Raw genomic sequence first — 25,708 nt, 5'->3', positions numbered from 1 at the left:
AGACGCACGTTATTTTAAAGAGCACTTATTTAGATTTGTTAACTGTTAGCTTACTAGCAAGTTAACAAATGTTTTTTTTTAATAGTTAGATAATGTACAGTAGCATATTTTTAAACTAATAAAAACAATCACATCTCATTTGCTTCTTTAAAAGTCCCTTTAGACAGGTTATTAGTTAATAAATAAGTTACATATGGAATAATCAAGTTGCCTGGTTACCGAGGGAATATTTACACGCAGCAATGGTAAACACGAGTCCCAGCCGATTTTACTCAATCCCCCATTACCGGATGAACTTGCTAGTTTATTTAATTTATGCAGCAGTTTGGATATTAAAGTTTACCGTTCCTTTCTATTTGTGTGGCACTTTAGAAATGACACTGAACTGAACCAAGCACATTAATTGTGTCTAATTCAATTGTGATGCAGTTTCATCTGGGTCTGTAGCAATGATGGAGTCGAGTCCACCATATCCGAGTCTGAGTCAAGACCAAGACCAGGACTGTCCGAGTCCGGGTCCAAGACCGAGTCCCTAAAGTCTGAGTCAAGACCGAGTCCTCGTAGGACCGAGTCCGAGCCGAGTCCTCGAGTCCAGCAAAAATTTAACTGCCGGATATTTGGATAGTAATAATTGAGAATAATTACTGGAACTTTGAAAGGGGTGGGGCGTCGGAGAACCGATTTTTTTGAGTCTACAGCACTGGTCTGTAGTATAGCATGGTTATAATTCCACATTTGGCAGTATAAGTATGATTAGAGTATATTTACAGGATTTGTGTCGGATTTGAGCTGCTGCAGCATAATAAACGAATCTGTGCTCCGATTGGCTGAAACAACCTTGAGTTATATAACATATATTAGTTAATATGTTAGTTAATAAACCCAAAAGAGTCATAGTCGCTTGTGTATTTTTCAATAGCTGTTATAAAACTTAGGAGTATACGGGGTAACACTTTAGTTTAGGTATCCGTGCTGAGTGATTATAAACAATCATAAACATGTTATTAATTATGTTATTAACAATTATAGAATAATAAGACTATTATACACTTTTACCATTGTTGTTTTTGCTAGTGTTTATAATCAGTTATAACTGATATAGTCTGTCTGCCTGTCTTTTCAGGTCTGTTTGTCTTGTTATGGAAAACGTGAATGTGTTGTTCTGATCTGGGATTAAATCCTGCTTGGTAAGAAAAGTAAACTGTTTGTGGTGTCGCCATATTCAGAGTCTAGAGAGCAGCTTCTCTCTCTCTCTCTCTCTCTCTCTCTCTCTCTCTCTCTCTCTCTCTCTGGCTCCCCTCCCCCTGTTTCCTCTCCCTGAGATCCTACAGCACCAGCTCTACCACAGAGCTGCAGAGAACAAACAATCTGTCACCCACACAATCCAGCACATCTCTGCTCATGCCAGTGCCATGTATCCCAATGGAGAAACCAAAGAGAATCAATGCAGAATGGCTTGGGGGAGCAGTGACCGTTATACCCTACAGACCCCTTGTAAAGTTACACCCCAAAAGATGTACTTGTTATTTCGATTTGATCATTTTTCTCCTCAATTTAGAATGTCCAATTATTTTTCCCTCACCGCAGCAATTCCCCACACAGCTCAGGATAACTGAAGGTTCAGTGGGCATCCTCCGATCCCACGACCAAGCCAGCTTCCTCTTCCACACCCAGGAACTCGAGAGCAGAGGTCAGCGAGCCCTGCACATGTCCGCTTGAGCTCCACGGGTGCCTGGCCGGAAGGATCCGCTGTAGCGTGATGAGGAGAAACAGTCCCTGGTGCTTTTGCCTCCTTAACCCACGGGAGCGACAGAGCCAATGCGACGCTCCCTCCAGAATCCCTAGCGAAGACCGGTGGCTTTGCACAGCCAGGGCACGAACCAGCATTCCCCCGACAGCTGAAGAAGGGCTTCTGTCTGAAACTCCTAAAATAAACTGTTTTTTAATCATTTAAACCATTGTGTGATAAATATCTGTATACTTCCTATTCATGCAAGGGACATAGTCCCGTACAATATGCTTCGAATGCTATTTTCTAATATACTTTACCTTAATAAGAACACCCCTTATCCAATTCTCATTAAACTTGCCCTTCCTTATTCTCTACTAGACGGTTGATATACACCACGGTCATCAACTTCTTAGTTGTAATGATTGCTCTAATGTTGAATCTACAGCTGTAGCGGGGGATGTATGTTACCACATGCTGTTTGTGAGGAAGCCAGTCACTGACAGCTGTGTGTTATTTGGCCATCCTCTCTTCTGTGAATAATTATGGTACTCAATGAACGACCATATTCTATACTCACCATCTTACCAAAATAATTATCCCCATTGACAAATAATTGTGGGTTGAATTTCAAATGTCTTATTTACTATATTTGTACTATATTTAAGTTTTTGCTTAAAACAACAGACTGTTTCACTTGTCAACATAATGTTTCACTTATCAACATAATGTTTTCTTCGCAGTGAACAGACTAAATATTTCAGCTACCAGGTAATTTGTTGGTCTGTATACTGTTGTTATTACTGTGCCACCTGCAGCATACCCACAACCAAAACATGACCTACATACACCGAGGCCCAGAAATATGAAGACATTGAGAGACTAGTGGTTGAATTATCAGGTTATAGGGGAAAACAACTCACCCTCGTAGCATTTTATCATTAAAACTGGTTTAAAAATCTGTCTATTAGTTATAAATAGTTTATATTTGTGGTTATTTTGAGCTGGTTTTTATTCTATCTTGCAATTTGGAGACGGTCCCTTATCAACATTGAAGCCCATGCTAAATCATATTCTTTTTTTTTTTAACTAAACATATGTCTTACAGATGAAAATTTGAATTGTAAATTGCATCATTCTAAACTAGCAGAAGCTGATGAAAGTGCGTGTGTGATGGGGCGGGAGTGTGTGTTCAGTGTGGCCTCTTGAACAATAACATACCTTGTTATTTTGTTTTTAGACTTGCTGATTTTGACAGGGATTCACCCGGCTGTTTTCCGAATCAAATCAAAGTGAACTGGACAGGATGCTTGCTGTTTATACAGGAAACTGTTTGTTTTGCATAATAGGAAATTACATTTGCCAATAATTGGAGCAGGCAGATTATGCACAACATGCAGAACATGCTGCTCATTTTGCATACTAGGCAGAAATCGTCAATGTCAGTGAATATTGCCCATCAGTACATTGAAGGGTGTTGGGGTATATTCTCAATTAACTTTAATGCTAGTAGAACAGGATTTTAATGACCAGATTTGTAAATACAATAGACAATGGAAGACATAGAAATGGCAACAGTATATTAATACAATGCTGGCTTATTGACCGCTGGCTTTGTGAGATGATAACCCCATAGATATTTGGGGGCGATGGGAGACCCCCACATGTATAAACCTAGGGGCAGCGTTAAAGATGGAGATAGGGGAGGTGGAGAATGTAACACTACCACGGTTGACTGACTGAAATACTGGGAATGTATACCCTGAGGGAAGCGACATAGCTGCGGGAAAAGTGACAAAGAATCATTTAATTGCTATTTTCTGAATGGAAAAAACACCTGTTTATTTTACACAGCTAGAACTGATCAATTCAGCAGGCACATTCAAGGTCTCCTAAGTGCTCTGAAGTTGTCTCATTCTCATTTTTTTTTATCATTAATGTCGATAAAGTTATGGAAAAACACTCCAGATGCTAGCGTTTCTGATCTCCTGCCCAAATATATATTTTCTTTTTACTGTACCATTTGATACATCAATGTTGCTTGCTTAAACTGAAATAGTTTAATGGTGGTGGCCAAAAAATCATAGTTTACTACAGTATACATCATGCTATTATACAAATACTTACCGGAGTGCGGGTTTTCCACTATAAGGTTAAATCTGTATTTATTAAACTGTCAACAAATATCTGTCCATATCAATCTAGTTTTTTTTATGCAAAACTAGGTGAAAGAACACAGCAGTGAAAAGATGAAGGTCTACTAAGAGTGCATTAAAGACCCCATGGCACTATTTGGAGAATAGGACTGGTAACCCTGAGGTACTCGATTCTCAATACTGCATGCTTCCACGTGTTGCTGTTCATTCAGTGTTGGAGGAAGTTACTTGAACAAAACTATTTTATTACATATTACTTTGAAAACAGTTAAAGCTACAAGTAATAATTTATCAGGCACAGTTTACACTTTACAGAGATATTTTTTGGGTTTGGTCAGGCTGCAGCTTGAAATATTCTTCGAAGGCCCAGCTATTGAACCCACGCCTTCCTCTGACGCCGTTTTCTAGCGAGATGATATGAAAAGCTTGTTCATGTGACATGTAAAGTTTCTTGCACTGCTGAATCTTTCTGATTTCTACATTATTTTTAAATTGTAACTTAAAGCAACTACATTCTTTTTTTCACTTAAAATGTGATGCGTTACCACATTTCGTGTGAAAAAGAAACCATTACAGTAACACATTAGTGAAAAATGTAATGTGATTACAGCAACGTGTTACATGTGATGTGTTACTCCCCAGCAATCTTCATTCAAAGAGGGTTCACACTGCACCAGTGCCCTGGTATTTTCAACTGAGAGTTCTCTGCATCTTTTTCTGCATCAGTAAACAAACCCATTTCCTGTCAACATTCTGAGCAAAGAGGGGAGGGCCTTTCTCCATTGGTGGCTCTGTGTTTAAAGAGTCGTTGAGCTTTGTTCTTTTTTCAGGTCAGTGAAACAAGCTGTTAATGTCCCAGTGAAGGACATAAATCACAGATTAGAAGAGACGAGTGAGTGGAGCTCTACACCCGTCATGTGACCGACATGGACAGTGTGTTCAATGACTTGTTGTAATTATACTACAGAAACTTGCTTTGTTTGTCTAATTAAGTGATGATAAGTACAGGGTGCACTATGTCTCAACGTTTTTCCGGTTACATAAAATCTGAGTCAAAGTTGAGGTTTTGAAAACTAGAGAGGTGGTTTTCTCCAAACACACTCAGTGCACATACTAGATAAAATATGTGTTTAGTCTTTTCTTTTTTAAACTACTGGATTTTTTATATACTTTTTTTAAAATCTGTTATCGTGGAATCCCAATACAGTCCATTCTCGTTAATACAAACTTCAAGGGACCAGCAAAAAAGTGTGTGTTACCAGGAGTCTAAGCCAAATGTATCCTGTCAGGTTTTTTTTTGAAGTTACAGTAACACTGGAAGCAAATTTAAATTACACTACAATGAAAAGTGTTATACATTTAAAAATACCGTTTAGTTTATTGAAAATACAGTCGTAAGTGAACTTTTAAAAAGTGAACTCACTTGATACTTGCATGTACAAATCTGATCGCAGGCAAACTACTAAAGCAAGCCCTCCTCAACATCAGGTATTGAGCAAATCAGAAACATTAATGACTTGCATCCACAGTGTGCTGTTCATTAGCCTCTATTATTGTGCCTCAGTTTATCAGAATGGATGACAAAGTGTTTGCGGGAATGTTGAAATCTGCAGTGACTTCTTTCTTTTTCTTGTACGGTGGTGCATTATCCAACCCTTTCAAAATCACTTTTGTCTGCAAGGATGGTGCAAGTTATTGTGCTGCTTAATGGAAATGGCATTGATGTGAGCACTATGACAACTCCAAATGCATCATGGGATCAGTAGTCCATAAATATAGGCGCTAATCTTGGATGCAAGTTAATACATTTGCCAATTTTGAGTTTCTATCTGTGTTTTATTCTCAGTATCATTAAGGGTGACGTCAAGCCCTTTAAAAAGTCCCAAGGCACCTTTCGGAATTCCCTTGCAAAGTCAAATCAGCAGTGACATCACATATCGACCACCTGTCTCAGCCACCTGACAATATTCTCTTCATCAACCTTTTCCCTCTTTTAAATGAACATGGCAAGGCACTAAACAGAAAATAAATATAGCTGAGATTTTTTAACTTGCATATTAACAATAGCGCAGTAGATAATAAACTTGTGTATGGGTTATATCAACACTCATAGCTAGCCCTGTTATACTCATACTGATACTGCCTCATGTTGCAGCTTTTCATGTGTTACTGGAGCATAACAATAACACACAGCTTTGAAAACAGAACCAACAGAGAAATGAAAAACACCCCTAAAACTAATTAAAAAAATATCCAAGCAGACTCAAATCCAAAACAAAATGGTGGGTTCAGTTTCTGTTAGAGATCTCACAACGGACCACTTATAAAATTCTCTCATCAATTTAATCTGGCAACATAACACAGAGAAACTGAAAAAATCAGAAATTCCCCTTTGTCTGTATGGAAATGTAAAGACATGTGATCCACTAGACCTGTATAGGTGTATGAGAATCGTGTGCAGCTGTTATGGGAAACCAGAAGGATCGCAAGGATTTCACAAGCAACGTGATAGCTAGGGCTGTATTTTTTTACGGTAAAAATAGCTTATTGCATGGTATTTGACGATCTAAAAATAGGTATTGCAAGATATTTAACGATTAAACATAATGGACCTGATTTTCAAAGTGTTTCCTCCAGTCTTTAATGAACTCTTAGTTATTTTTTGAAAGGAGGAAAAAAAAATCATGTCAGTGTTACAACATGACAATAAAAACACATTGAGAGTGCTGAAGAGAACTTTTAGTTTTAGTTTTGTAAAAATGATCAGGTGTTTTTATAGGAGTTAATTAATGACTGGAGTAAACCCTTTAAAAGTATGGCCCAATATGTATTAAAACAGAAAAAATTGCGTTGTCATATTCAAAATTGAAATGTCCCCTTCTTGCACTGAACAGAGCGATCTTTAGCAGAAATATTTCCGATCTTTGCTGGTGTCTTTTTCATTAAACACATTTTAAAGAAATCGTGCAAACCAGAAGCAAACTGTCTGCCAGGCTCCTAAATGCAGTGTTACAGGCAGTGAGTCAATAAGGCAAGCATTTGTTGCATTTATTTTTAAGTGATAAAAAATTCTGTATATTTACACTGTTCTTTCAGAAATGGGAATTTTACAAATTAAACGGCAATGTTGAAATCTGTGATAACAATACTGCCTTAATGCACTCCAACTGGCTTGTCTCCTTCCACAGTGTCTGCATTGACCAATGTGTCCATCAAGACTGTTATGTTTCTGAATGGCAACTTTTGCAGAAAAGCAGCCCTCCAAGCACAACTGGAAAGCAGGTCATGATGGGTTAAGCCTTCAAAGCTCCAGACACATAGACAGAGCTACAGTGACCCTCATCACAGAATCCTTCAATACTGGACAATCCGCATGTGTTTCCACTTGGACAGTGTGCCGGGAGCTATGCACTGTGGGCTGTTTTATTAAGGACATTCTCTATTCTTCTGGTCCAGATTGTGCAATAGTGCTAATGGGTTATTTTTCCTGTTATTACGCACGCAGCAGAACTCGTGGCACCCTCAGGCTCTCTCTGTTTTGCTGGGCTCAGACGCACGGTTATGCGAATAGATCACATGAAAAATAAGCCTTAACTTCCCAGATTTCAACCATGCATGAAAAATATCACTGAAAAGTATGGAAGGAGTTGTAAAAATAAGCTCATTCGACAGACAACATTTGCCACTGTGAGGCCCTGTACTGTCATTAACCTTGGAAGAAGTAAATCCATCCCAGGGTTAAGAAGGATAAAGTCAGCCAAGTGAAAAAGGTGTAGTTACACCACAGCATGTACCTATTCTGTACAAATCCTCTGGCCCGATTAACAAAACTGCTTTAGGAATGTTTTTTAAAGTCTCTTTTATTAAACCACACTTTGAACATTTTGAATAAACTGATAATGCGCTCTAAAACAGCTTTAATGGTTCCATGAACTTATTTAAATGAATGCAATAACAACAACAACAACAACAACAACAACAACAATTCACATTTCTATAGCGCCTTTTATCACAAGGATCCCAAAGGGCTTCACACAAAATGAACAATGAAACCCTCACATTAAAAACAGTCTCATAGAATTTGATAAAAACAGAAACGAAAAAGACACTGAAGCCCCAAGTTATTTACTGCATGTCAATGATAAGAAGAATCCAAATGTTTTTTCTGACTGTATGGAATAAAATAGCAGATCCCTTTAATACATTAATACATTATCAATACCAGTAACTACCCTGGAGAGTGATCCAAATTCCATTCCATAGGTATACCCCCTCATTTAAAAAGTAAAGAATTGTTGTACTTAGGCACACATTTCATTACTGCGGTATTGTTCCCTGCCACTCATATCCCCTAAAACTGGTGACCAGGTGTCTGAGATGTTTTTATTTTAAATTATTGTTTGTGTTTTCGGTTTTGTTTCGCGATTTGTCAAGAAAATGCAACTCCTCCACGCTCTCTGGTTGCTGAAGGACAGCTATAAATATGTAAGAGTTTCCTGCAGACCTGAAAGCACCTTCTCAAAGAGGAAGTCAGACAGGTCTGTGTTTGAGTCAGTGGGGGGAGGGGTCCTATTCTGTTTAGAACTGAGAGGAGGCAGGGAGGAGAACTCTACAGGACTGCTCTAAGACAGCAGACACACAGACAGGCACAAAGAAATGGACTATTAAGGCATTCAGGTTAACAAACAACAGATAGATAGATAGACAGACAAGCACACACACACATACCGTCACTGACAAACATAGCTGGGTATTTAAAAAAAGAGAAAAAACACAAAAAAGTGATTTCTACCATTTCTAATTGCTCTATTGAAAGATATAAATTAAAGTAGAGATTCAGCTTTATAAAATGACAAATTGTTGCATAGCATTGTTTTATTATAAAGCTGAGTCTCTAATTTATATATTTCAATAGAATAATTAGAAATTTTAGAACTCTCTATCTTTGTGGTTTTTCTCATTTTTTTAACTGCCAAATACTTGTCTGCGACTGTATATATATGTGAGAATTTCAATTTTCAGTCAGTAATCAATCATATAGAAACAACAGGCACTTGTGTGTGAAAATGTTAGACCATTTTAATTAGGCATCTTAAGCCTGATTTGCACGGGACTAAAAATCCCCACATACACAGGTGGTTTCAGAATTTTTACAGACATCGGTGAAATTTAATTTAGTGCGAACCATCCATTTCTTTTTATCCCAGATAATTTCTCAGAGGCGCTATGATTTTTTTTACAGGACATCTGGACCTTCTGTAAAACATCTTTTTACTCTTGTGTGAATCGACAATGCGTTAAAATAGAACTAACCCAGCATTTCCTTAGTATTCGACTCAAAGAAACACAAGACTTTACAATAAACCCTAATATAATATTATAAATGGTACAATCTGTCCCGAGATTCTACAGTTCAGTAAAACACAACGATTGGGCATAACCAAATTGGGGTTCGGGGGAATTTAAAAAATGGATGCTTTGAATGGTGCATTTGAAGGTATGGAAACACATATCACTCAAGGGACGAAATGGTTATTTAGCCTTTGGAAAAGAAGGTACAACTAAATGTGTTACTTACACCCAGTTCACTGTTTACAAATCATGCACAAAAGCGCCTTCTCTGCCCACAACATCGCATTTCGGAGACAACAGTATTAGGAAACCTGTTAGGAACCTTTAACTATGTTGTGTTAGTCCTATACAAGGCATGCAGCACAGATGCCAATGTGGGCTATGTGTAGCCTTGGATTCCTGCCAGTGAATAAACACAGCTTGATTGCTTTTATTTATCGTACTCAGCAACACACAGTTCCACTAAACCAAGGGGGTTTTGATATAGTTATTACTGAGTTTTGTAAGAGGCTAAAACTAAACTGGAACTCAGAATGCATTAGTGAAAACCAGAGCAGTATATGTATATTTTGGGAGAAAAGAAAAATACACAAGGGAATGGGTTTTTAACACAGTAAAAAAAAAAGAAAAACAGAACTAGAAAATAATTTGGTAAAGCAAATATGTGTTTAAGCAGAACACGCTTCTGAGAAGAAAAGACAATTTGAGAGCTGCTAATGTCAGGTTTTTGAGGATTTGTGTCTTCTAAGCCATTGGAATGTCATGCATGTCAAGTGAATTGCATCCTGTTAAAGGAAGCGACTGATCACGCCCAGACAGGCTTCTTGAGGGGCAGCGTAAAAACATCAGTAGGCCGAAAACAAATCCAAAGGTGTTCTAAATAAATATATATATAATGTAGGGCAGAGTCTGCTTCATCACTCCATGGTCATCTTCACCTCTTCCAGAAGAACTCTTCTGTTCTACAGCCTGTTAGCCTTCACTCCAATGTAGCATCAGTTGCCATGGTCTGGCTGTACTTATCATATATGGACCAGCACAGTGTATCCTATGCTATAGATAAATGTATTGATAGATCAGACCTATAGATAGATAGATAGATAGATAGATAGATAGATAGATAGATAGATAGAACGTCTTGGTAGTCTTCTTCTGGCAGTCTGATAAATCCAGTTAAAAAGGAGAACAAACTGGAAGAAAGGAAATAGCTGAGTGTACAGCTCCACGACCACACTGTTCTGTCTTGAAATATTGTCTTGTGAAACAGTTAGAAAGAAGAGATAGCTTGTAAGCCAGCAGTCTGGAAAGTGCTAGAGGTCCCAGATCAGATCTATAGGCAGGCACATCGATATAGATAGACAGAGATAGGTAGAGGACGACAGAACAGCAGTTAGAAGGGATTACAGATAGCCAGGCTTCTCTCTGGTTTCAGGGCTGTCCCTACTCTGGCAGGGATTTCCTGAGTGCAGCTCTGGGGGTGGGGGCAGGGGGGCGGTAGGGGATTTCACAGTGTGGGGGTTGAGCAGTGCAACTGGCCTTGCCTGTGTTTAATCGTGAAATATCTTGAAATAACTATTTTTATACTATGAAATGTCGTGAAATAAGCACATTTTTACCATGAATAAAATACAGCCCTAGCCATGGCATGTTAGATGTGTACAATGTTACCACTAATTAAGAAAGTGAGAAAAGATTGTCAAGTGGAAATGTCACCCAGAGCACATCAGAGCAAAACAAGAGGAAACCCTTGTGTATGTGTGTTCATGTTGGTTAATTAGACTGCTGTAACAATCATATTGTGTGTGCTATTCTGGAAGTTTTACAATTTATGATACAGGTCAGCGCTGTAATTCGATCAAAGAAACATACTTGTTCCACATAATAGTTACAAAATTAAGGACACACTTATTCTATTATGACTTTCCTAACCTCAAAAATAACACCTTTTCTCTGGCTTCCCAAACAAAATGACATGAGGTATCTAACAGAATTTACATTCACCCATGTTGCAAAAAAGATACCAATATATACCATCCATAACTGTTAAACACTCAAATGTGCTAAACTTTGAAATACTGAAAGAAACATAATATAAATAATGAGGAACATTTCAAATATAAGCCTTTCTCAGTGTCTTCCAAGAGACAAGCCATTGAGAGAGACTATAGTCGAAACGTTTGTCATTGAATGTTTAAGTTTCAGACCAATATATGCACAAGCAGTTTACAGCCCAGCACATATTCTAATTGTGTGTGCATATTCCACATGCTGTACTGATGCAGAGTGTTGCTCGCCTGTGCGTCAGTCACTGAGAGATGGATGAGAGGCTATGATAATACTGGCATTAAGGAAAAGACATGAATCTTTTATCACCTGGGAGGGAGCCTGGTTAATGAGGTGACAAGTTTGAATAATTCGAGATTAGTCAAAGGCAGATTTCTTCAGCTGGAGCCATGGGAGAACTAGAAGATTTAATCAGAACTGTTTTTTTGTTTTTTTAAAAAAAAATGCTGAAATCAACCAGGCAAATGCTAGAGCATAAGAAAGTCAGACTCATTTTTGCTTCTTCCGTACCCAATAAACATGTAGCAATGTTAAATTTAGAAATATGAAAAAAATTCTAGTCGAAAAGTTTGTATTTTGAATTTATTTAAGTTTCTTTTAGTATCTGCAATTTTTGCCTGCTGCTTTCATCGTTTGGGAAGTCAATGTGAATATTTTTTGTAAGAAATGCGTCAACTTGTTCACACAGATTTGACAAGTTTATTTGGGGTTTAATTTTTAACAGCTAAGTGGCAGGGTTAGAATGAACACCTAGTTTGAATGTCATCGGGGTCTGGTTTACTGTTCCCTGTCCTGAAGGAAACTATGAAACATTGATTAGGAAGGGCTTATCTTTGGGGTTTGGATCATGCATGCAATCCTGAATAACATATCTAATATACATATATATTACCATGGTAATAGAACCCTTCATGGTGAGAATTCTATTGTTGTGTTCTTCTTGAATTTGCTTGTGCATCACATAGCCCTGCTTTCCCAGGTCAGGATTGAGGTGTGGTCTCTAATTCGCAGCTGTGAGGGGAAACTTTCATGGGGCCTGTCTGTATAGCCAAGAGCACTTCATTCACAAACTAGAAGATTGAGAGGCTGTCGATAAGCTATCAACAAGGCTCTTCCCTGAAGAAGAGACCTTTGTGTATTGTTATACATATTCAGCTGATCCCATTAAAATGTATCACAAAAAAAACAAACTTCTTGTATATGGACCAGCACAGCTTATCCTATTCTACAGATACATAAAGCGGTATATACATTTAGATAGATAGAAAGATAGATAGATAGATAGATAGATAGACAGATAGATAGATAGATAGATAGATAGATAGATAGATGGTGCCTGGCGGTAACCAAGAACACCTATTTCACAAATTAGAAGAAGAAGAAGAAGAAGAAGAAGAAGAAGAAGAAGATAAGAAAGTTTACAAACGAGAGGAGGCCATTCAGCCCATCTTGCTCGTTTGGTTGTTAGTAGCTTATTGATCCCAGAATCTCGTCAAGCAGCTTCAACACAATATTCTAGATGAGGTCTTACTAATGCATTGTAAAGTTTTAACATTACTTCCCTTGATTTAAATTCAACTCTTTTCACAATATATCCGAGCACCTAGTTGGCCTTTTTTATATCTTCCCCACATTGTCTAGATGAAGACATTTCTGAGTCAACATAAACTCCTAGGTCTTTTTCATAGATTCTTTCTTCAATTTCAGTATCTCCCATATGATATTTATAATGCACATTTTTATTGCCTGCGTGCAGTACCTTACACTTGTCTCTATTAAATGTCATTTGCCATGTGTCTGCCCAGTTTTGTGTCATCTGCAAATTTAACAAGTTTGCTTACTATACCAGGATCTAAATTATTAATGTAGATTAGGAATAGCAGAGGATTTAATACTGATCTCTGTGGTACTCCACTGGTTACCTCGCTCCATTTTGAGGTTTCTCCTCTAATCAGTACTTTCTGTTTTCTACATGTTAACCACACCCTAATCCATGTGCATGCATTTCCTTGAATCCCTACTGCGTTCAGTTTGAGGATTAATCTTTTATGCAGGACTTTGTCAAAAGCTTTCTGGAAATCTAAATAAACCGTGTCATATGCTTTGCAATTATCCATTGTCGATGTTGTATCCTCAAAGAAATCAAGCAGGTTAAACCATTTAGTGTTGAACAGCTGTCTATTAAAATAAAGAGAAAAGCATTTTCACTGTACTATTCCAGAATCCACACCTTCTCAAGCTGTGCCCATTTCACAAACACAGGAAATTGTCATCAGAAACACACTTCTCCCTCTTATCTTGTAGACAGATTATTTACAGTCCATACAGCCCCTCCTTACACTAATCAGACAGATCAAGGCAGGAGCTGAAAAACTGGATTTAACCTAATTCTAAATCAATAGATTGCCAGAGAATCCATACCGTCAAATAAAGCCATGCTGAAATGCTTCATCACAGTACAAGAAAAAACTATTTGAAAATGATGTGACTGTTCGATTTCAGCGACATGCGTCAAAAACACACCTGCACTACTGAAAAGTGCTATAACCAGACAAACCACCCAAAATACATACCTTTCATTTCTTGTTAAAAGTTTCAGTTGTTTTTGTTTTGTAATGCAAGAAAAAGATCCTGTGGTATAATGCTAGCATTGCCATTTGTCCTGCTCTTTCTGATTGTACAGATTATTATTAATGGATAATCTGTCTGCAGCATTGTGAGGAATTGAAATTAGTGAAAGGTTTATTGATTATCCCTCTCCATTGTGGACTGAGACTACAACACTGTCTACTTGGTTGAGGTTGCCATCTTTAAACAACATCATCATTTAATTGGCTATCTCATCTCATAATGCTAAGCAACATACTGAGGACTACAATAGTTTAGATCCCTTAGACACATTTCCCACAGCAAAGTGTATAAAGCACAGTGAAAACAAAGTAAAGCATGAGTAAGTAATGCCAAGAAAGGTATGGTAAAGCATATTTAAAAACATGGCAAACTATGGTAAACTAGTATAACTATGGAAAAAGCATGGCGTAGTATCATTAAAGGTGAAACAACTTCCATAGTAAATATTTCATTTTTGGCAAAATGTCCCATCTAGGAGACCCTTGTCTACTTAAACAGACTTAAATCGATGGAAAAGCGACAAATGATTTCATAGTTTTCACAATGTCTGTAGATGCTTTTTAGGGATACAGGGATATAGATTTACGCATCTTGGACACAGTGGGAATTACCTCCTAGATAATTGGCAACTCAATACTGAGTGTACCGCATAAATTATCTTGCTCTTTTCTGAGGGTGTGCTAGTGCAGACTACTGATCATTTTTGCAACTTGAGTTTAATAGCTTGCATCCTCTTGTGCTTTGCAATAACCAACAGCAACGTCTAATACTTTGAGTTGCACTGTGCTTTGCGCATTACCTTAATTAATTCTATGGGCTTTGCAGCCCTGTGATTGCAGTGGTTGTAAGGTTATGACCAGGGTACAGTATTTGTCAAATAATTCACATTTGATCTCAATACCATCGAATGCTGTGAATTTTAAACTGTGCTGTGATATATAATATAGATTTAAAATAAGGTAACTGACTGACCAGAAAAGGGTTAGGGTTAGGATTAGGGTTAGGGTTACAATGACAGAATGATCTTAGGGAGTCACCTATGCTATTTGTTCCTCAAATAAAGCAAACTAGCCAGTACATTTCAGTGAATTTTTTATTTTTTTAATTATGTTAGATTCAACAAAGCGAAAATAAATAAATACATACATATATTGATTTAAATGAACTAATCCACACCGCAGGCGATAATTCTGTATATAGGCTTCAATTCGTGTCCCAGTGTGCATTGCCCTTAAAGAGAAAGTGGGGTCCCAAAAAATATAGCGTCACACGTCTCCACGTGTTGCTACAACTGTTGAAATAATGTGATGTCATTTTTATTTTCGTTGTTAACATCCTGACCACTTTTTACACTTTTAACTTTAAAGTCTGTTTCAAAGCTGTTTTCAAAATGGCCGCTCTAGTGCACTGCTAGTGTAAGGATTATTGCCCACATTTTCAAACAGGTAACACAGCAATAACGATCCATGATGTGGTACGGAACAGAAAAGCCAGAGAACTTGTTGTTATGTTTTTTTTTGTTTGTTTGTTTTTTTAATTGCTCTGTTGTCAGGATGTTAACAATGAAAAGAAAAATGACAGGTACGTTATTTAAACAGTTGTAGCAACACGTGGGGATGTGAAACAGTATATTTTTCGGAACCCCACTACTTACTCTTTAAGTGTTTGTTACTCACGGCATTACCATGCTTAGCCTAATTGATTAGGTATGTTATTAATTGAATAGGTATGTTATTAATTGTTGTTCATTTGAATGAATGACCAATCAAATTCAATCACAACACGAGTTACAAAAATACCAAAATCAAAAAGTATAATTGGCCTGCCAAACAAAATACTTTTACATGGTTTTATTTTATTACAAATAAACACTATATACATCATAATACTCTTAATTCATTTAATTGTGTATAAAAATGAATGGGGGAGGGGGGGGGGAGGGGGGGAGGTGCTTTGGACAATGTGACCGCTTATCCTTTTGCCAGTAAAACTGCTTGCTAATATGAATAAGGGTGGTGAGATGAGACTGGGTGCTATTCCGATTATATAATCAAAATGAGCTTTAAAAAACAGTTCTGAACAAAACCTTTCTTAAAGTTTGGTCAGTAAATCATGCTTAAAAAAATACAGTTTTTAATCAGTTAATACATTAATTAAAGAAGTTATAGTATTCATAAACCCTTTCTCACAGTTTGTGAAAAGTATGTTACAATGGACCATACTCCCACAATGCTTAACTACACTTAGCTATGCTTTCACCATGGTATATAGCAGGAGACTTTTAGACGGGCATAATTAATTCCAAAGGGAATAACAGCTGTTTCACTGGAATTCATAAGGATGTGCTGCGCTCATTACTATGTGTTGCCAGTTCCTCTTTGACTCGGTCCTGGATCCCTGCCCTGGTTGGGGGTTGGGAGATGATAATGAAGATAATGCATCTTCACTGTTGTAAAGGACTTTTCCCTGGCAGCCACTCAACACAGGAACAAAAGGCCAAGTTTACTTCCTTGTCTGCAACACAAACACTTCCATTCAGGTACCTGCCCTGGCTTCAGCGGCTCCCCAACAATAGGGTCCATTGAAACCCTGAGCAGTAAGTGTGGCTGCTGCTTCATTTACAAAACAATGGACTGGAGAACAAAGAAGGAGAGAGAAAAAGAGAGAGAGAGAGAGAGAGAGAGAGAGAGAGAGAGAGAGAGAGAGAGAGAGAGAGAGAGAGAGAGAGAGAGAGAGAGAGAGAGAGAGAGAGAGAGAGAGAGAGAGAGAGAGAGAGAGAGAGAGGGAGAGAGAGAGAGAGGGAGGAATCTGCTGCAGTCATCTGTGTTACTATCTGTTACTAGGCAGAGTGGAAGGCAGGCCCCATAGTTCAAATTGAGGGACTGGGAAGGAGGCACTGTGGGTTAGTGGTTACAACTGGGGGACTGGGAGGGAGGCACTGTTGCCCAGAGATAAGAGCAAAGGAGCTGTGGGGGTCTAGTGATTAGAGCTAGGACTGGGAGTAAAACAGTGTGGCCTTGTGGTTAAAGGGGAGGGACTGGGAGGGAGGCAGTGTGGCCTAGTGGTTAGAGCAAAGGAGCTGTGTGGCCTAGTGGTAAGGGGCTGAAGGACTGTGAGGGAAGCAGTTTGGCCAAGTGAATGGAGCTGAGGGACTGAGGGATAGGCAAGCAGTGTGTTTAGCAATTCATCTTTTAAGGGAAATAGATAGGCTTGTTTTCAATAAGTGAATGTGACAGAGCTGAATTGACCTACAGCAAAGGATGTGGGTAGACACCAGGGAAGCATCAACAAACTTTAATAATTAGTGTTGTAGCTGAAAATGTCGACATGTCTACAAATTAATATTTAAAAAGCAACTCAAGAAAAGGGGAACCCTAACATTGTTGCTTGTTCTTGTTATATGTAAGAAAAGGGATTTTAAAGTACTGGTTGGCACTTCTTTAGGCAGCTTCTTTTTTAAATGAAAGATTAGTGTAAAAGAAAGCCCAGGCTTTAGTCATGTAGGGTTTGGTAGTAAATAAAAAAATACAGTGTTGGGTTATTTTGCTAGTTCAAGATTCAATTAAATACAATTCAAGAGTTATTCAATTAAACCCCCAGACATATGTAGTGTAGGAGGATACAGTCCAAGCCAGGGATAACTCTGACTAGTCAAACAGTCACATGACTGTGAAGTGACTGTGAAGCATGTGGTTGCAGATGGTGGGAAGTACAGTTGTGGTTGCAATCAATTAACATATAAATTACATAAAAAAAATATTCCACTTTTAAAATGTAGTGCACAAACAAAAGTGCTACTAAACAATATGTTCAGGCAAGAGCACCAGACATCAAATACAGTGCATGATGTGTTCATCATTTTTTTTTTTAAGTGGTGTCTAGTCAACATAATTTTACCTCAACTATTAAGCTGAGGGAACACAAAGCCATTTGGAACTTGTTTTCAGGAGACTAGGTTTCAGGCCACTGCACAACACACCAGGGGAGACTTGGGGTTTGATACAGCAGAGTTGCCTCAAACTAGGTCTCCTGGTCTCCTCGAACCAGGTTTCAAGCCGCTGTTACTGAAAAGGGGGCTTTGTGTTCCCTCAACTTTAGGTTCTGTCAAATTAGTAGCTGTTCTAATCCTACCACAAACACATCATTACATCAGCAAACAAGTCATAATCTAATTTTCCCATTGCATAAACCAGGGAGGGGAGGGAGGGAGGAAGGGAGGGAGGAAGGGAGGGAGGGCCACCCAGTTATTACAGGACTTTTCAATGGACCACTGCCAGATCACCTTGCAAAGTGTATTGTTATATTTATTGTTGCATATTACATATAAATAAATAAATAAATAAATAAATACAGTAAATATTTCATTTGTTTCCGTCACTTGTAGGCAAAATTCCCATCTTATAGCCCCTGATACTTTGATCTCCATAGAAAAAGGACATAGCACAAGGACTTTTTTTCACTTGAATCTTAATGGGAATGAATGGCCACACCTCACAAGCAATGGGCTACAATTGTCCTGTGTGTGTGTGTGTGTGTGTGTGTGTGTGTGTGTGTGTGTATACAGTGGCAGCTGCCCAGTGGCTTATCACACAGGGCGGAATCCGGCAGTCGATTCCTCCTGACATCTGCTCTGTGGGGGGATGGGGGTGACTGGGAGAGTAGAGAGAGCACTGTAGCATACTGCATCTGTGTTACACGACACTGTACGGTTTTTTATAACAAGCACGTGAGCGACACAGGTGTATATTCAAAATTAGAGCTACCACTATGATGAAAACGCTGATGAGAAATATCAACAGCTTAAGAAATGACAATGAATAGGCTTTTTTGTTTGTTTATTTATTTTTAAATTTAGTGTGACCAATTATTATTTTTTATTTATTTTCCCCCAATTTGGAATGTCCAATTATGTTTTTTTCTCCTCACAGCAGCAAGTCCCCACATGAGTGAATCCAGAATGGCACAGTGTTCACAGGTTTTCAGTACTGCTCCATAAAGAAGCACCCCCAGTACGCAGCATTTGTGATTTTAGCAGGTGGTGCTGCTAAAGAATATACAAAAAAGTCAGATGTTATTTTTTGGGACATTTTCAATAACCGTTCTACTGTATATACTCGCGTCTAACCCATTCTAACCACTAACCAACTCTTGAGATTGCAACCGTGCGATTTAAAAAATATCCCACCCCTGTTGTGACAGTCAGCACTGATTGGTCTATTATCGTTTATGTTCAAAAGCAATGTAAAAAGACGCAGTGCACTGCGCACACAGCTCATAGGAATCACGAAACTGGCAGGATTTATCATTGCACCAGCTTCTGACAGCACCAGCAGGTGCACAGCACCCCCAGCACCCCTAGTTCCCGCACCCTGGCTAGTAAAAATGTATCTGAGGAGGCTAAATCATTGACAGTGTTGCTGCAGCAGTCCTGACTGCAAGGAAAGCAGAGGCTTCTTAGCAAGCTAGCAAGATCAACTGATTAAGTTATAAATACGTATCGGCAAATAGATTATTCAAAGATTAGACTAATATCTGTCTTGATATCTGCGGTTTTTGTATAGCTGTGAGATCATTATCTTACATTGCCACAGTGAAGTAGAAACTTGTCTATCAAATGCAAAGCCATCCAGAATGTCAAAAGTAAATGATGAGTTTGAGATTAAGAGGTAAGCAAAGGCGTTCAGAATACTGTGCAGAAGGCTTAGTAAAAAAAAGAGTTCCATAAGTTCCATAAATCTGAGCTGCTTGAAGCCCCGTCACCTTGAGTGTGAAGCTCAGGTGAGAGGGCAGAGCAAGTGGGTTTGCAGGGTGGTATCAGCGCATGGAGGTATGCCACTTCATGCCATCTTCAGAAGCAAGATCATTAGGGTTCAGTCTGGAAACTCATGCGATAAAACATACAGACAACACTACTGCATTATACTGAATCCAGGCTTCAGAGGTGAGTGAAATATCCCACCTTTTAAAAAATCTTGACCAGCATGAAATAAATTTTTCTCAGACCAGTAAGTATAAGTTACCCGAGCTACTGGTTCAAAGTGGTATTGGACATTGACAGAGTCCCAATTTAAAGTGGGACTCAAACCACTTTCAACTCGGTCACAGTAGCAGGCCCATTACAAACCAGAATGTTACCTGGAGAAAGCAGGCTTCAGCTGACTAGCAGCTCTATCAAACTGATTTTCATGTAAATATTTGAGAGGCGCTGTATTATTTATAGGGCTCAGGAGATACAATAGGGTGCGTGGAAGGGAGAATTTGCCTTTCAATTTCTGCCAATTATTTCTTTCAGCGAAGGCCTCTGTGTATCTGTAAGGCAAATACAGCATCTCCTCTCTTAAAAAGATCTGCAATCCCATACTGTTTCAACCCTTGCTTATTTTAGATGTACTGTCCCATTCAGTTTAGCAAAATTGTTTCTACATATTTAAACAGCAAATACTATTGCTGCTACGCAACAGAGGGAATTTCATCTGCCGGCTGCCGTTTAAGATTATAGACTGGAAATGGGTTATAATAGGATCCCAATGGACTAAACTTTTTTGAATGTGGTTAGATGTTTCATGTAACATGTTAGAAGTATAACAACCGAACGTCTTTAATGACTGTTTTACCCTGAAGTTATTTATACTGTACTGTTGCAGCAGGGGCATGTCTGCGTGTCTCACTGTATTCAATGAGGGGAGGAAGCTTGCTAGCAATCTCATGAGGAATGTAAACACATTTCAATACACCATATTGGGTGATGGTAGATAGGCCTACTATATTCCTGTAAAAGCAAAGCATTCTGGGATTCAAGTTCATTAAAAAGTTTCAGCACAACACCTCTGTCTTGAAATCACTTCATTGTCATTAATGACCTACAGGGCCTGGCTGTATGTTATATTTTAGACCTGCTCAGTCGAGTAACACTTTACATTAAGTGTCTCTGATTACTGTGTATTTACATAGTAGTTACATAGTAGATACATGCGCATGTACACATAATTACAATGTTATTATGCACAGTTACAATAGGGTTAGGATTTGGGGGGTCAGGGTTAGAGTCAGAGTTTGGGATAGGGTTATGGTTATATCACACAAAAACATTAAGTACATTGTAACTGCATAATAACATTGTAATTATATTATTACACACATATTTACTAAGTAACTACTATGTAAATACACAGTAAGGTCAATATAAATGTAAAGCAGCACCTTGATTTCATGTGTCCCTAATCATGCCCTGTAGTCTCAAGATCTTGCTGTTCTTTTTAACTGAGCACCTAAACTCTGGAACTCAGTTCTGAAATCTATTAGGGATTTAAATTCCTTCAAACTTGAGGACTCGTTTTATGCAGTTGCCTTTGCAAGTGTTTAGGCCTGTGCATTTCTTTCTAGTTTTATATCCTGTAAGTTGTATTGGCCTTGCTGTTGCAGACCTCATTTCACTAAGTTACTTGTACTTTACTGTATATTCCCAGTTGGCCAACTTTCTTCTACTGCTAATACATGTTGCAGAATCACCAGAATGCTACTGTGCACTGTTTTTTACTAAGTGTGACGTTCAATTCTTTAATTGAATGTATTTTTTTTTTTACTTGTTGATTTCCTGCAGAGTTCGACAAAAAGTTAATTTGGCCGCATTAACAGCGGTGCAGACTCTAGCACTGGAAAGCTGCTGGAGTTTTAGCTTATGAGATCCTGCAGTGGAGGACGATGGAGTCACAGTACAAAGTACGCCATCGAGAATTCAGGATCTATTAAACGAGGAAAAATGCTGTCTATCGTATGAAGCTCCTTGTTTTCTGAGTACCAATGCATAAGTAAAGATGTCATTGTAATATTTGAAATGTTGGTTGGTGGAGTTAACTGTGCTGCCAAGCTTTACCTCTTGACTCCAAAGGGAAATGTCTGTTAAGCCAGTCGTTTCTGAAACGCGTTGAAAATCCTTTATCTTGCAAGAGTAAAACTGAGTTCTTTGGGTTGAACTGGATTTCTCAACAGTGTCCTTGAGCAGCTAGAGTCTGTCTGGCTTATCATTACTCAACTTTAATGCAACAGCCCTGAGCACGCTGTTTCACATTTCCTATTTGTTTTCGCCTCCCCCATCGCTGAAGAATAATGCTGCATAAAATAATAAACAAACAGAAATCGAGAACTAATTATTTTTAAAAGAAAGATAGACAGCGTTCGAATAAAGCTCTAATTTTCTTCCATATGGTGAATGTCTGTAAGGGAATGTATGGGAGTGTGGTTCTCCTAGTTAGTGTTATTGTGCTTCTGGCTGGGGGGCAGTGCGGCCCATTCCACGCATTCCTCTGCAGCCTAAATATAGACGAGCTGTGAAGCGCTTCACAAGACCACTGAATCCCAGAGTCGTACAAATTGAGTAATGAGGGCTCCTGCCAGATAGCATGTGCTTCAGCCAGGGGCAACAGAGACACTGGACGGCCTTGTGTTTTTGTGTGTTTTCAGAGATTAGGGTATGAGATGGCTTGTTTATTGTGACTGTGTCCAAATTAGAAAACTGGAGGAAACAATTTGTCTAAACGTTTGTCAACTTCTTTTATGGAAAGGTTGTGGGAATGAAATATTACACAGTCAAGCTGCTTGAAGTGCAAGCTATTGATTCTTCCACTGAAAAAGGCTCCCAGAACATCCTGGATTCCAGCAGGATCTACGCATAAACATCACTAAGACTCACACCTGTCAGCTTTACCTTCCTGTTGAATTCCTGGGAAAGGCACAGGGGGTTGTCCACTGTGTAAAATATACTTTTACTGGGAATATACTTCTTTTGTTTTTATACATTTATTTTTAATTTCTTGGGAAGGAATTTAGATTTGTGTATGATTTTTATTAATATCGGGGCTGAAGAAATCTAAATGTTTATGTAGTGTTGGCCTAGTATAGAGAAAGGGGAATTGGCAGTTAAAGGAAATATTTAAAGGGAACATATTCCTTTAAGTTACGATTATTCTCTGTAATACTTTGCGTCTGATCCCCATCATACAGGTGGTCCCATGTGACCCAACCAAACATGTTAGATTTAAAATGTCTTATTGTAACATAGCATGTTTAAAAGAATGCTGATTTGTTAAGAAAAATTGTATTTTACAGAAGGGATCTGTCAGATGAATAGGTATGAGCCTCACTTTCTCTTGTCCCTCAGGTTCCCTGCTATCCCTCTCTCACACTATATTCCTTTCTTTTAATCTCCCCCCCACTCTCTCTCCCCCCTGCTCTGTCTCTCTTTGTAAGAGTATTGATCAGGCTGTCTGTTTCTTTCTCCCAATGCCTCACTCTCTGTTGTGATTCCACAGGAAGTTCACCCTGTCTGATTTGCAACTCATTTCCAAGCAGGTCCAGCGGACCGGATTGTCAAGCAGGCTTGCATTCTCTCCATGCCCCATCAATAGGTCATTCCTATTCGGAAAATCTATGGAGGGATTGCACACTAAACACTCAAGAGGAGACAAATATTTATTGAATAAATATTTAGAAAGCAAGGGTTCGGTAAAATGGGCAGTTGTCCTTCATTTATTCACCCGTCCCAATTTATAATTTATTATGTTGAGAGATCACTCAGTAATGTCCTTATAAAAGTTTACCATTGTAAAGCAAAGTGTAATAAAATAAAGCATAGGTAAGCATTGTAGAGTACTGAGAAATATCGTAAAGCATATAAAAAAAACCATGGTAAACTATGACTGCAAAAGCACGTGAAGGATTTCTTATTTTGGAATCTCTCTTGCATTCCTTTAGAAGAATGACCTCACAGATCACACTGTTCCACATTACACCACCTTACTAAAAAGATGTCTAACTTGATCGAATTGAAACATTCTTTTCCATACATTGTACTTGTTCTTTAAACATAAAGAGACATAAAATCCATGCGGGCTGTGGTTATTACTCTCACAAGGATGTCCATTTGTGGAATAACTAAACTACTTCATGAATGTTCATGAAGTATCCTCTATCATACACACTGCACCATGAAGCATCATTTTCTACATGTGAAAAGGAAACACAAAGATAATACAGACTAAAATTCTTATATTATGACACTTTTATCACATCCTTCACAGCAGCTAGACGTTATTACTAACCCTGATATGTGTTGCAAAGTTGTTTTACCGCGACGGAAACATCAACGTGCGTGTAGTATCTCTGAAGATCTGAACATTTAAAAATGACAGGTGTTCAGATTACTTTGAAATCTATTATACACTCTGTATAGTTTGTATAACATGTGCCACCTGCTACCAACTGTACAGTAATATTACAAACACACACTGCTTATGGGAAACCAGCATCTAGATAATAATCACAAAAAAAAAACCTCTATTGAGCTTCGCACAGAAAAAATCTTTACGTTTGCATCTTTTAGCCTGCAGCACCACAGTGACACCTATTGGCAGAACTTCACAGCGCTTGTAATGGAACTCCTCCTAGCGGCTGATGAGTTGAAAATACTGATATTAGCATAAGACCCGTACTTACCGCTCGACTATAGAGCTTGCTCTAAAGTTGAATGGCAAGACGCTTGTTTTTGAACCGTGAGGTAAGTGGTTGCTATCCTATTGGACTCAATAGGCTTGGATGCCAAGCCATTACAATGGTGCCCTATGGGGAGGAATCCTGCCCCCTGTGCATTAAACAGTTAATTAGATGTCTGTGTTCATTGCATTAAAATCTGTAGGATGTTTGCTGGCTTGAGAGACACATGCTCCTCTCTAAAGTCGCTCTGCATCCTGGGGGCCGGCGAGCGTTCGCGGTGACCTGCCTGACAATGAAACTCCCTGAGCCTGGGCAGAGATGCACTTGTGTTTATGCTTTGAGCTTTTCAGGGGGTGAGCCTGAATAGATCTCCTCCTAGCGGCTGATGAGTTAATAATACCGACATCAGCATAAAATACATACTTACCTCTCAACTAGAGATCTTCCTCTTTAGTTAAATGGTAAGACAGTCAGCCTCTCTATCCAATTCAGTAGGCTGCAAAGCCATTGCAAACTACTGAATACTGCATTTCTTTAGCGTACAACCTGCCTTTCACCACCTAAATTGAGAATCCTCTACCCACATGCAAAAACATGTTACATTTAATCAACTCGTTCAAAAAAAAGAAAGATTAAGAAAAGAAAGAGAAGGCTGACAAGGTAGACCAAGACAGAATTAATGAACAATACTGAGGGTGTCCAGCTGGGTCAGTAAATCATTATTATTGATTGTTTCTGGTAGCTGATCATACGGCGGAAGTCAAGTCAGGGTTTCAAAGGGACTTGTGGAGTGAACTTAAAAGACATCAATAATCGAAAACCTCCCCAGACTCATTGCAGCCTCACAAGCATGTCTTATTTTCACCAACCTCCTTAATTCGATCCATCAGTGATTCAGAACTTATGTGGAGGAATATCTAAATACTGTTGTCCTTTAAATAACTAAATAGGATCCTCTGGCATTTACATATTTCTACAGACAGAAATGTACTACACTTGTGCATGGTTAGATAGTTAATTTTCATAACATCTGTACACAAAAAATAATTATCTCAGTATCACATTTTATATACTTTTTAGATCAACTGAATAGACCTCATTATCTGCTGATATATTCTATAATACATTTTCTTTTTCCTAAAAGAATGCTTACCAATGCTTCATTTTCTTACCTCTAAAGCTGAGGGAACACAAAGCCACTTTTTCAGGATCAGTGGCTTGAAACCTGGCTCCAGGAGACCTGGTTTGAGGCAACTTTGCTGTATCAAACCCCATGTCTCCCCTGGTG

Source organism: Acipenser ruthenus, chromosome 25 (assembly GCF_902713425.1).
Source record: "Acipenser ruthenus chromosome 25, fAciRut3.2 maternal haplotype, whole genome shotgun sequence".
In the NCBI taxonomy this organism is placed as follows: domain Eukaryota; kingdom Metazoa; phylum Chordata; class Actinopteri; order Acipenseriformes; family Acipenseridae; genus Acipenser; species Acipenser ruthenus.
The sequence above is the reverse complement of the archived record's forward strand: the minus strand, read 5'-3'. Positions refer to the sequence as shown.